We start from the raw sequence: 11,651 nt of genomic DNA on the forward strand, positions 1-11,651 counted from the left end.
CCAGCGAGGCTTACCTGGTGGGGCTCTTCGAGGACACCAATTTGTGCGCCATCCACGCCAAGAGGGTCACCATCATGCCCAAGGACATCCAGCTTGCCCGGCGTATCCGTGGCGAGCGTGCTTGAGTTCCTTGCCATTTTTTTTGCAAGGGGGAAAAAAAAAAACAGCCCTTATTAGGGCTAAAAATAACTGTCAAATTTGAAAGGAAAACAGTTGTCTGGCTTTTTGTACCTATTAGCTGTCGTTGACCTTTACCCAGCCAATAATATATTACATTAATAAGAATTTGGAAAAACACAGTTATAGTGTCTGTGTTTTGAGGTGGTTGTTTATATTGTACACAAAAGATTTGCACACAATGCAATGTATTCTGCATAGGAAATAAAAACTCTTCAAACAGTGCCTGTCTGCAGTAGCAGCACCATCAGCAGCAGCAGCAGCAGCAGCAGCATAAAGTTCACCATTAATACCCTGAGACCTAATCCTTACAAAAAAAATATGTGTGTGTGTGTGTGTGTATATATGTGTATATATATATATATGCTGAAATAAGAGTGAGATGTTTGTAAGACGTTTTCCTGCTTAAAAACTTTAAATAATTTTGCACCTAAACTATACACACAATGTAATTGATAAATTTCTTTATTTATTTATTTATTTCCCCCGCTTCAAATACCATAAGAAATTTTTTAACCAGAATTTTACCTAACGGCAGAGGTGTGGCTATAGGAGGCAATGATTGCAACAACTGATACCTTCATGACTAGTATTGTTGGCCCTTAGAAGAGCCGATAAGGTGGTACAGTGCCACAGAAAGTGCCAGCGGTCCTGCTGGCATCTTCATTTCCGCTTTGGGGCTGCTTTCTTGGGCGACTTGCTCTTTGGGGCAACCTTCTTTGGCTTTGGAGCACGGGGTTTCTTCGTGGGAGGTTTGGACACCTTTTTTGCCTTTGAAGGTGCCTTCTTGGGCTTGGGGGTTGCAGCTGCTGCCTTTTTTTTCTTTTCTGCTGTAGGCGGAGTCTTCTTGACTGGTTTCTTGCCCACCGCTGCCTTCTTGGCTACGGATCGCTTCTTTTCCTTAGGGGCAGCTGCACCACGCTTGCCGCTTGGAGCCTTGGGCTGGTCCGGAGCACCGGTGGTCCCTGAAGCCAGCTTGAAGGAGCCAGACGCACCCTTGCCTTTGGTTTGGACAAGCTCGCCGCTAGCCACTGCTGCCTTCAAGTATTTCTTGATGAAAGGTGCCAGCTTTTCCGCATCTACTTTGTAGGTAGAGGCGACGTATTTCTTGATGGCTTGCAGTGATGAGCCGCCCCTTTCCTTGAGGCTCTTGATCGCAGAGGCCACCATTTCAGATGTGCGCGGGTGCGCGGGCTTGGCTCGTGGCTTCTTCGACGCAGCCTTGCCTTTCTTCGGGGAAGCTGCCTGTGATGGGGCAACAGCTGGTGCTGCAGTCGCTGCTGCGGTATCTGCCATGACGAGACTGATCCTACAGAATGCAAGAGCAAAGTGAAAATAAAATTTTTCTCTCTGCAAATATCTGGTTACCCAATTTTCTGGTTGCGGACGGTTCAGAAAATTCTCGATGCCTTGCTCACGTAGGGAGCAGCGCACTTTGGACAGCGAAAGTAATGTAGGGCTTCTTTAGCACTGATTTTTCAATGTTTTCTAAATGTCAGCAGTCTACGATGACATAATGGGCAGTTCCACTAATAGTGTAATTTTTTTATGGCAGCTGCACTGTTTAATTTGCACTGCGAGCTGTTTAAATTTACTGCTACACCAAACAGGGAACTTTTCATTTGCAGATGTTATTCAAGGAATCAAATACGTAATTTGTGCTGGAATCACTTGAAAATGGTTAAATTAACTTAGGTATACTTTAGTGTATAGTATGCTGAAAATGTGGAGATAATTTCATGAAGGCTGTTTGCTGTGGAAGCACTAGCAAATCACCTTGTTCAGTGCCACCTGGAATGGCTTTCTTCGTGCACCTCCAAGGATGATGTGATTATTATTGTGAGTAAATTTTGTTTACATTTTCATTGTGTGAATAATAAAACTTTTAACTGTACACACAACAAGCATTTCACTTGGATCTGATGCATTCTCAAGAGTGCAGTTTCTGTTTAGCTTTTAAAACTGGCTGCCCTTCAATTCACTCAAGGTGCAGATGCAAGTTGCTGATGAAGTATTCCACACACATGCTACATTGGAGAAATATTTTAATAAAAATTAAAACTCTTGCAGGATTTCGAATAAAAACTATCCTATTTATCCCTTCTATGTTTTGGTACTGCGAAATTGAGAGAGGTAAGTAAGTTGTGAGGTTATTTTTACTTGCTTGCATGTGAGGTTAGCAGAGCAAAAATATTTTTGAAATTGCAGATACATGGTCACTTTATTTCGTTGCAAACATTTATAAGCTCGTAATCTTATTTAAAGTCTCCATACTTAATGCGTTTGGAAAACCTTCTTTCTCTCAATTTTACAATGGAACAAAATTTTACTTGTATGTGTACATTAATTCCATCTCTAAATGATGTAGGTTTACGCACCGAGATCAGGTACATTGTAGAGAGAAAAACACACGAGTACCTGCTTATTTTGAAGTTTTAATGAGTATATTAAAAAAAAAAAAAAAAAAAACGATAAAAATATAATTGAAAAAGTATATTATTCACGTATTTTTGAGGATGAGGGGAGGGGGTGTTTTTGTCCGATGGTCGTTTATCTTTAAAGAAATTTCCGTTGGACCTGTGCGTTCTTGCTCTGCCAATTCTCGAAAAATGAAATATTTTAAGTCGTCTTTTATGTGCTAACTTCATTATATTTGGCTGCATTCGTATTTTTATTAGTTTTGAAACATTCATGTCACGGAAAATAATCATAAACCAGGACAAAAACGTTTTGACTAAATGTTCTAGGTTGGTTGTAAAACATTTTCTTATTTTATTTCACATCGGAAACATCTGTTAAGTTGTAAGCTTTGTAATGAATGCGACAGTCACTTGTTCGCTGAAGTGTTTGTTTAAGAAATTAGTATTGTAAATTTGTTTATGGTCTTGTTAAATGAAATTTTAAGTGAAATCATTTGGGAAAACAGAGGCTACAGGAATTTTCAACACAACTTGATGACCGACGTTGTGACTAGTGTGGGAGTGTGTGCTCGTGTAAATATCAATTTTTCTTACTCCTCGTGCCGGTCAACAGGAAAACAGCGAGTGTGTTATCTCATCGCGGGCGTGTGATTGCGTGTGGTAAATTGTGCTAGGTTAATTACCGCAAAACTCCACTGTGTGCAAATATGTAGTGTGTCGCTGTATGCAAATATTTGGTATGTCTTTTTTTTTTTTTTTTTTTTTCAGGCAATACACACTTTGAATTTTACACAATTTCGATGCTGCAACCTAAGTGTATACATGCGAATAGGATTGCTTAAATGAAAAAGTAAAGTAGGAGGTAAGTGCAAATGTTTCCAGGAGGTTATGCACACACAATCTATTTTATGAATTAATAGTTATTATCTAAGAAAATGATAGAAGATTATAAATAATGTGTGCAGAATAATACAGAATTTGCATGTTACACAAAAAAAAAATATATATATATTCCAAATATTGTTAGCAAAATGCACCTAGATTAGTGAGCTGGATTTTTTTTTTTTTTTTGTATTTTTGTTCTGTTGATCCCACGTGGAGTCAAGGCTCCGGGATATAGAACATGTATGTGCAGACAATTAATATTTACATGATGCAAGTTACCAAGAAAAAAAATTTCAAAAAAAAAAAATACATAACATGTTACACAATTTAACTTTATGCAAAACATGAAGCAGCTGTTATCACAAGTCCATTCAACAAATTAACAGTTCAATTTCTCTATTATCAATCAAATTAAAGAATAGCTTCAGAGGGTAGGTAGGATATTCTAGAAGAATTTTTTTTACTGTTTTTTTTTTTAATACTGGTAAATTGTTTTAGTTATTTTCTGTGATATTAAGTTGTAAAGTTTTACTCCCAAGTAATTTAGTCCATTTTCAAATCGCCTAGTGTTATGTTCAACTATCCTCAATTTACTAGCATTTCTGGTGTTATACCTATGTGCGAATATCTAAAAAAAAAAAAAAAAAAAAAAAATAATAATTTTTTTTTTCTTCTTTTTCTTAAGAATGAATAAAAAGTTTCTAGAACGTATTCATTTATGGCAGTCAGGACTTTAAGTTTTTTGAATTTTGGTCTGCAGTTAGATGAATATTATCTTTTGTTATTATTCTAATAGCTCCTTTTTTTTTTTTTTCCCCCAATGTTATATGGCAGAAAGAGTAGAGCTATGGCTACTGTGACATCATGCATTGATGGGAAGGTTATTGTTGGATAACAAAAATTTAGATGATATAATTTTTATTTTTTTCCATACACAACACATTGCAGGTACAATTTTACAGGTTACAGCTGTACCACCTCTAGTATTGCTGCCGACCATCCAACAAATGAGCACACTAAACAGGCATTGATGACATTGTTATCAACGTCTTTTTGAATCTCTCATTATTATACATAACTGCCCACTGAAACAGAGAAACTTCAAAATAGGTGTGTGTGTGTGTGTTTATATATATATATATATATATATATATATATATATATACATATATACATACATACATACATACATACATACATACATACATATACACTTATATATTTATTTTTTCACTTTGAATTTTGTATGAGGTATACACATGCAAAGATTCACAGCTACTGGGTGGGTGAGTGAGTGAGTGAGTGAGTGAGTGATTGATTGATTGATTGATTGATTGATTGATTGATTGATTGAGAGAGAGTGAGTGTGTGTGTTAGGGGGGGGGGGGAAATGTGGTGATTGTGGGGGAAAAAAAAATTTAAAATTGAAATTTTTAAAAAAAAATTTTTTTCTGTAGGGTGCAAAATAGTAGTGCCAACGGCACGTGGTGTTCCCAAGCGGTCACCCATCTAAGTACTAACCACGCTCGACGATGCTTAACTTCGGTGATCGGACGAGAACCGGTGTGTTCATCGTGATATGGCCGTTGGCAATGATATAGATGTTTTTTTTTTGCAGTTTGTATTTGCCACTCGAAATAGCTATACCAGGTGTGATTGTTACAAACAACAGGAGAAATCGTGTAATGAACACTCTTTTACTTCCCCCCCCCCTCCCCATACACAACACCCACCACCCTCACCATCCCAACCACCAAAGCCCTCTTCAAAATACACTCTCACACACACACACAAACCCACACTCTATAACTGATGAACATTACCATAACTTCTTAAAGCCATTAGATAATATTTAACTCAAGAAAGGTATTGTGATATGTTTAAAGAAAGAAAGGTGAAACCTTTAACTTTACCAGCAGGTATTAGTATCACTGAGGTATCTTCTAGGTTGTAGCAGCAATAGTAGTAATAATAATAAAATTAAATAAGGTAATAAAAAAGAAAAGTTATACATGTGATCAAATCATGAATGTATAAAACTGGAATGAATTTAAATTTTTTTTATTTTTCTTCATAGGCTGTTTTGAAATTGATGAGTAAGTGCCTCTTCTTTTAAATTTTTTAATGCTGAACACTGTTACATAAGAGATGAATGTTTAGAAAATTTAAAAAAAAAAAAGCTAGCCTAGCCCCCTCCCCCCCTCACACAAAAACCAAACAAAAAAAAAACACCCTCCTTCAAAACATCACATAATCATCCAGCCAGCAGTGCAGACGAGAAATTTGCACTCGGGGCCGCCATTTTGACGATAAATTCTTGCATGGCACACCAAAGGTAGGAAAGAATTTAAAAAAATAAAAATAATGGGCGAGCACCCTCGCGTCTGCCTGTAGAAAATGAAGTTAAAAGTAACATAACCTAAAGACAGGCACACACTAGGGTGCTCCCAGGCGGTTGAGAAATTTTTTCCCGCCAAAAGACTTATATATATTATTTATTTTACTGTTTTTGGCAGGGGGCTATGTCGGTCTGTGTGCAAAGTAGTTCCTACTCCCGCCGCCAGGAGCGCGCGCGGTGGGTAGCGATGTTGTTTTTTCTGCTTTCATTTGTTTATTATTTAGAGGGTTAATGCTATGTAAATGTACGCAAGTTTGGTTATGTGTCGGTAGTTGTGCGAGATTTAATTTCCGAAACGAAATTTGACTTTCATCGGCCTGCATTTCTCACTTATTCGGAAAATACATGTGTGTTTATGTATGTATAATAATCGAGTGATTTTGTAATAATTTGGAAGTTTTGTTTGCGTGTGCGATGTGGGGAAGAAAAGGTGTGCACACGAGTCCTAGGGCTATATTTTTTTTTATTGCGAAATATTTACTTCATGTGGTGAAAAATTTTAAATTATTTGTGATGCAAGTGAAATTTTTTTTTTTTTTTTCAGTTGGGTGATGTGTTTGTCCTCGTTTGTGTGCAAGGAAGCAAACATGCTGAAGGTAAGGGGCCATAAATGACACTTTAAAATATTAGTTTACCATTAATTTTGGTTAAATATTAAATTGCCATATAAGTAAAATCATGTCAACTGTTGTATTCCACCCAGTATAAGCTGTTAGTAATGGGTACTTAATATAAATAGAATAAATGTAAGCATTTTCGTCTGCATGAAAATTCACTTTTTTTTTGGATCCATTTGTACTGTGGGTAGTTAAATAGTACATTATGTTGTTTTTACTTCGAAGTACAAAACATCTTGTGCATGATTGCAAATTCAAACGCAGTTAAGCATAATATGAATTCGAATTATGTGTGTGTGTGTGTGTATATATATATATTTTTTTCAGTTTTTTTTTTTTTTTTTTTTTTTTTTTTTTTTTTTTTTTTACTGTGTCCAGTTTTAGCACAAATGGAATTATTTTCAAAGTGAATCGATGCAACTGGTCTTTGCCATTAATATTGATATATGATCTAACTAAATTAAATAGAAAGGATTTTTTTATTTATTTTTTTATATATATAAATATATTTGTAGCAATGTACTAATGACCACAGAAGTAAGCAAAAAAAAAAAATATATATATATATATCTCAGCCAGTAAACCATGCGTCTTAAAGACTTTTTTTAATGAAAATATTTCTGCCTTGGTTAAGCTTACATTTACTATCATAGGGATTGAGGGAATTGTAGAACAGCAGCAGAAGCATTTCCTTTCATGATCATGTTCTTGGTCCTGAAAAGGACCGTTTATGTAAGCATGTGCACACCAGACCTGCTCACTTGGAGCTGGTGTATTTGGTGACAGCCTTGGTGCCCTCGCTGACAGCGTGCTTGGCCAGCTCCCCGGGCAGCAGCAGTCTCACGGCCGTCTGTATCTCGCGGCTGGTGATGGTGGAGCGCTTGTTGTAGTGGGCGAGGCGGCTGGCCTCTGCCGCGATGCGCTCGAAAATGTCGTTCACGAAACTGTTCATGATGCTCATGGCCTTAGATGATATGCCAGTGTCCGGATGAACTTGCTTCAACACTTTGTAGATGTAGATTGCGTAGCTTTCCTTCCTCTTGCGCTTCTTTTTCTTGTCGCCCTTCGAGATGTTTTTCTGGGCCTTGCCCGCCTTTTTGGCTGCCTTACCGCTCGTCTTGGGGGGCATCGTAGGTCTGAGCTGTGCCGCTGTCGCTAGATGAGTGAACTGAATTTTTTTCGTGAAAAGTTTTCTTGGCTTCTTGTTGCGCGACCAATCGGAGCGCTCCGCGGCTCGTGATTGGTCGCGCTCCGCGGAGGGACGTGTAACAAAAGTAATCAGTTCTGTTCTGGCACTCGGGCCGAGCGGTCGTGTTTTTTAGGAGCTCCGAGCGCAACAGAAGCAAGGGGAAGTCTCAAGGCGGAAAGGGTCGAGGCGCAGGAGCGCCTCCCCTTACCCCCCCTACCCCCCGGGACCACCCTCAGGGCAACGAGGGATTCAGCGAAGGGTAAAACAATGTCTCCGCGCAGGCGTGGGAAGGGCCAACCTGGACCCACCCCCTGCGGAGAGAACACTGCCAGCTCCAGCAAAGAGGCAAACACTGCGAGGCAGGAAAACAACATCATGCCTGGCACAATTTCAACGAGCGAAACGCATAATACAGACACCGATAGTGAGGTAGAAATTGAGCTGTTATCCCCAAACAGCTCACTGCGCGAGGACATAGCCCATAGCACAAACATATTCGACATCTTTAACACAGTAATGGCAGAAAACACTGAGAATAATTTTTCGGCCAGTAAAATAATAACAACTCCCACTACCAAGGGAGGCACAAAGAGAGGACTCTCCTCTCCTGACACCCCTGTCACACCAGACAGCCCTCAGGCCCCCCACAAAAACCTGCAAGAAATCAACCAATCACAAAATGGCACACAAGGACAAGTCAACTCAGGAACACCTGACTCAGGCTGGGCCACACAGCACAACTCACGCAAAAAAGGGCGACATGAAGCAAAACGCCATAGGGACCATGAGGAAACCACCACAGCCGACAGCGCGACCACAGCAACTCAATCGGCGAGTGCCTCCAGCCAGACAGATCAACCAGAGATGCTAGCCCAGACTGGCAACGAACCCCCTACCACACAAGGCGAAACAACTTCCTCTAGGAAAACTGGCTTCGATATTGTCATCCAAGACGAAGCCAGGTATTCCCAATTAGCACAAATATGCAAAAAGTACAGCGCAGGAAAATACACAATAGGTTTTACTAAGGGCAGGACTCTTAGAATTAAAATGCAGATTAAACAAGAGTACCTTGCAGTAAGAGACGAAATAAGGAAACAAAACATTCCAGCCTACTGGTACAGCACAGACAGGGTGAAACCACTGCGAGTAGTGGTGCGACATGTGCCACCTAGCATCACACCAGCTGAATTGAAAGAAATGGCAACGGAATCAGGCTTACCAGTACTGAGCTGTGAGCAAATAACAAAAACACTACCACCCGAGGGCAACAACTCATTCGGAACAATCACTATTAAAACACCAGTATTTATTTTGTCCTTGGCCCAAGGCACAGACACCAAAGAAATATATTCCAGAAGAAACCTGCAACATCTTAGATGCACATTTGAACCATATCAACACAGATCCCCCATAATACCCCAGTGCCACAGGTGCCAAAGATTTAATCACACAAAAAATAATTGTAACATGCCACCTCGCTGCCTGAAATGCGCAGCTCCGCACCTAACTAGCGAATGCCAAAAGCCTTACAGCACACCCCCAAAATGCTGCCTGTGCTCAGGGCCGCATCCTGCGAACTACAAAAAGTGCCCCAAATATGAGCAGGCAGCTCAAGAGTATGAGCACAGTGTAAAACCGCGCCCACATATGCAAGAAGCCCCCTCCAGGGAATCGAACCAAGGCCCCCACAGACAAGTGACAACAGCCCTCAGCTTCGCGCAGGCCTCGGCGCGGCAGGTATCCGAGCATTCCTCGGCGCCTGGCGCGCTGGCCGGGCGTGGGAAAGAGCCGGAGCCCTGCGGGGTGTTGGAGGGGGGGGAGAAAGCCTTTCCGCCGCTCCCAGCTCGCGCGACAATGGGACCCAGCTTCGGCTTGCAGGAACAAGGGCCGAGACAGGGGGAGATAATTGGCGCGGCGCGCGCCGCGGGAGGGGCGAGGCGGGGGGCCGGGATGGGCCTCGTGGAGGCTGCCGCCCCCCTCCCCTGTCCACTGGGGCCACTTCCCACGCTTCCTGGTGGTCCGCCTGCGCGGGCGGGCCTTGTAGAGGGGGGGGCACTCGGTGAGGCGCGCGCGAGCGCGATGGCCGCCCTCTCGTCCGCGTTGGGGAGGGGGGCGGCCCTGCAGGGGGGGAGAGCCGCGCCAGACGCGGTGGAGCCTGCCCGCCCCCCCCCTGCGCCAGCCCACACCCCTTCCCCTGCTCCATTCATTCCTGCGGCCTCGCGCGCCGTGGCTCTTCAGGGAGGGGAGAGAGAGCGCAGCGCGATGGCCGCCGGGCCGCTGGAGGGGAGGGGGTTGTCCCCGCCTGGGAGGCGGGTCGCGCCAGACACAGCGGAGCCGCGGGCTTCCCCCCGCGCCCCTTGTCAAGATGCTCGCGCTTCTCCCGATGCCTTGCTCGTGGGGGAGCGGCGCGCGGGGCAGGGCGAGCCTCGCTCGGCGCGAGATTTTCTCCCACGCGTCGCTGCGTCCTCGGGCACTCCTGGGGAGGGGGGGGGGGGCCCCCCCGTCCTCAGCCCCGGCGACCACACACACAGCTCCTGCCTGCAGCCAGGCCACAGGGGCTGCCAGCTTCGCGGAGTTTTTCGCTCTGCTGCAAGAAATGGACTACATAAGAATGTTCACTGTATTCCAGCCATACTTACTCCAGCTGCGAGGCATCACACAACCGGCGCAGAGGCTTACCATTTTCATGAATGCACTAGCGGAATACTACGCATCAGCTCCCGCCCATGACTGACAACAGGACAACAGACGCGACAGACAACACTGACACAGACGACAGTCTCCAGGGACCATTTAACATTCTGTATTGGAATGCAAATGGCCTTCGCGCTCAGCTCCACGAGCTGCGCGAGGTGTTGCATACTTATGGAGTGCAAGTTGCCCTCATCAATGAAACAGTTCTTTCCACAAACCATCGTCTAAGTGTCCAGGGGTACCATGTGTACCGGGATGACTCCGGCCGCGGTACAGTGGTGCTCATCAAACATGGCATCAGTCACTACCACATCACCACACCTCCCCTCATTACCATGGAATGTCTGGCAATAGTTCTGCCAACCAAGGAAGGAGACTGCCTGCTGGCAGCAGTATACAGATCACCCAGCAAAAAGTTCCACGAGGCAGACCTTGATGCCATTGCAGAAAAATGTGACACATTCCTGCTCGCTGGCGATCTTAACGCCAAACATCCGGACTGGCACTCCAGAGGCCCCAACCCAGCTGGCAAGCGGCTCGCCACCTATGCCCAAAACAAAGGCTTTCGTGTTATTGGACCCGACACACCCACTCACTACCCATACAATGGAAGCCCTGGAGACGTCATTGACATCATTATGACAAATGACACAAATCATACATTTAACCTCACTTCTCTATGCGAACTAGACAGTGACCACAATCCAATCCTATGCGAAACGACGTTTCATTCAACAAAAAATACAGCCCAATACAGACCAACTAAAATGACAAACTGGGAGGAATTCAGCAGCACACTAGAAGACATCTCCTACCCAATCACCGACATGGAGACACCACAAGACATAGATGCTGCAGTTCAGTGCCTGACCACGACAATACTGACAGCTGCGAAGGACGCCTCCTACAACCTCACACAAAGAGACCGAACCAGACTGGAACACCCGACAATAGATCTACTCATCGCAAACAAAAACCAGGCAAGACACGACTACCAACGCCTACGAACCCCAGAGACCAAAAACACCTACAACAGACTAAAGACAAAACTAAAAAGAGAAGCACAAAGACACAGAATTGCTACTTGGGAGCAACAAGTCCGCGAAGCTGGCAACACACCACAGGGCATCTGGTCACTGACCGCAGGTCTACAGGGAAAATCTGCCAAGCGCACTCCTCCAGCTATCCACGGTCTACGAGGGCTGGCTTATACAGCCGAAGAAAAAGCCGAAGCCTTGGCAGAGTCCCTGGAGCGCCAATTCACACCC

At 43.4% G+C, this 11,651-nt stretch overlaps 1 non-coding gene across 1 annotated transcript; it reads right to left on the reverse strand.

The window, feature by feature from the left end:
• Positions 1–4,954: 4,954 nt before the first annotated feature.
• Positions 4,955–5,073, reverse strand: LOC134545205 (5S ribosomal RNA). The gene has a single exon (XR_010078340.1). It is a non-coding gene; the product is annotated as a 5S ribosomal RNA (ribosomal RNA).
• Positions 5,074–11,651: the final 6,578 nt, after the last annotated feature.

The sequence above is a fragment of the Bacillus rossius genome, unplaced genomic scaffold (assembly GCF_032445375.1).
Source record: "Bacillus rossius redtenbacheri isolate Brsri unplaced genomic scaffold, Brsri_v3 Brsri_v3_scf63, whole genome shotgun sequence".
NCBI lineage: Eukaryota > Metazoa > Arthropoda > Insecta > Phasmatodea > Bacillidae > Bacillus > Bacillus rossius.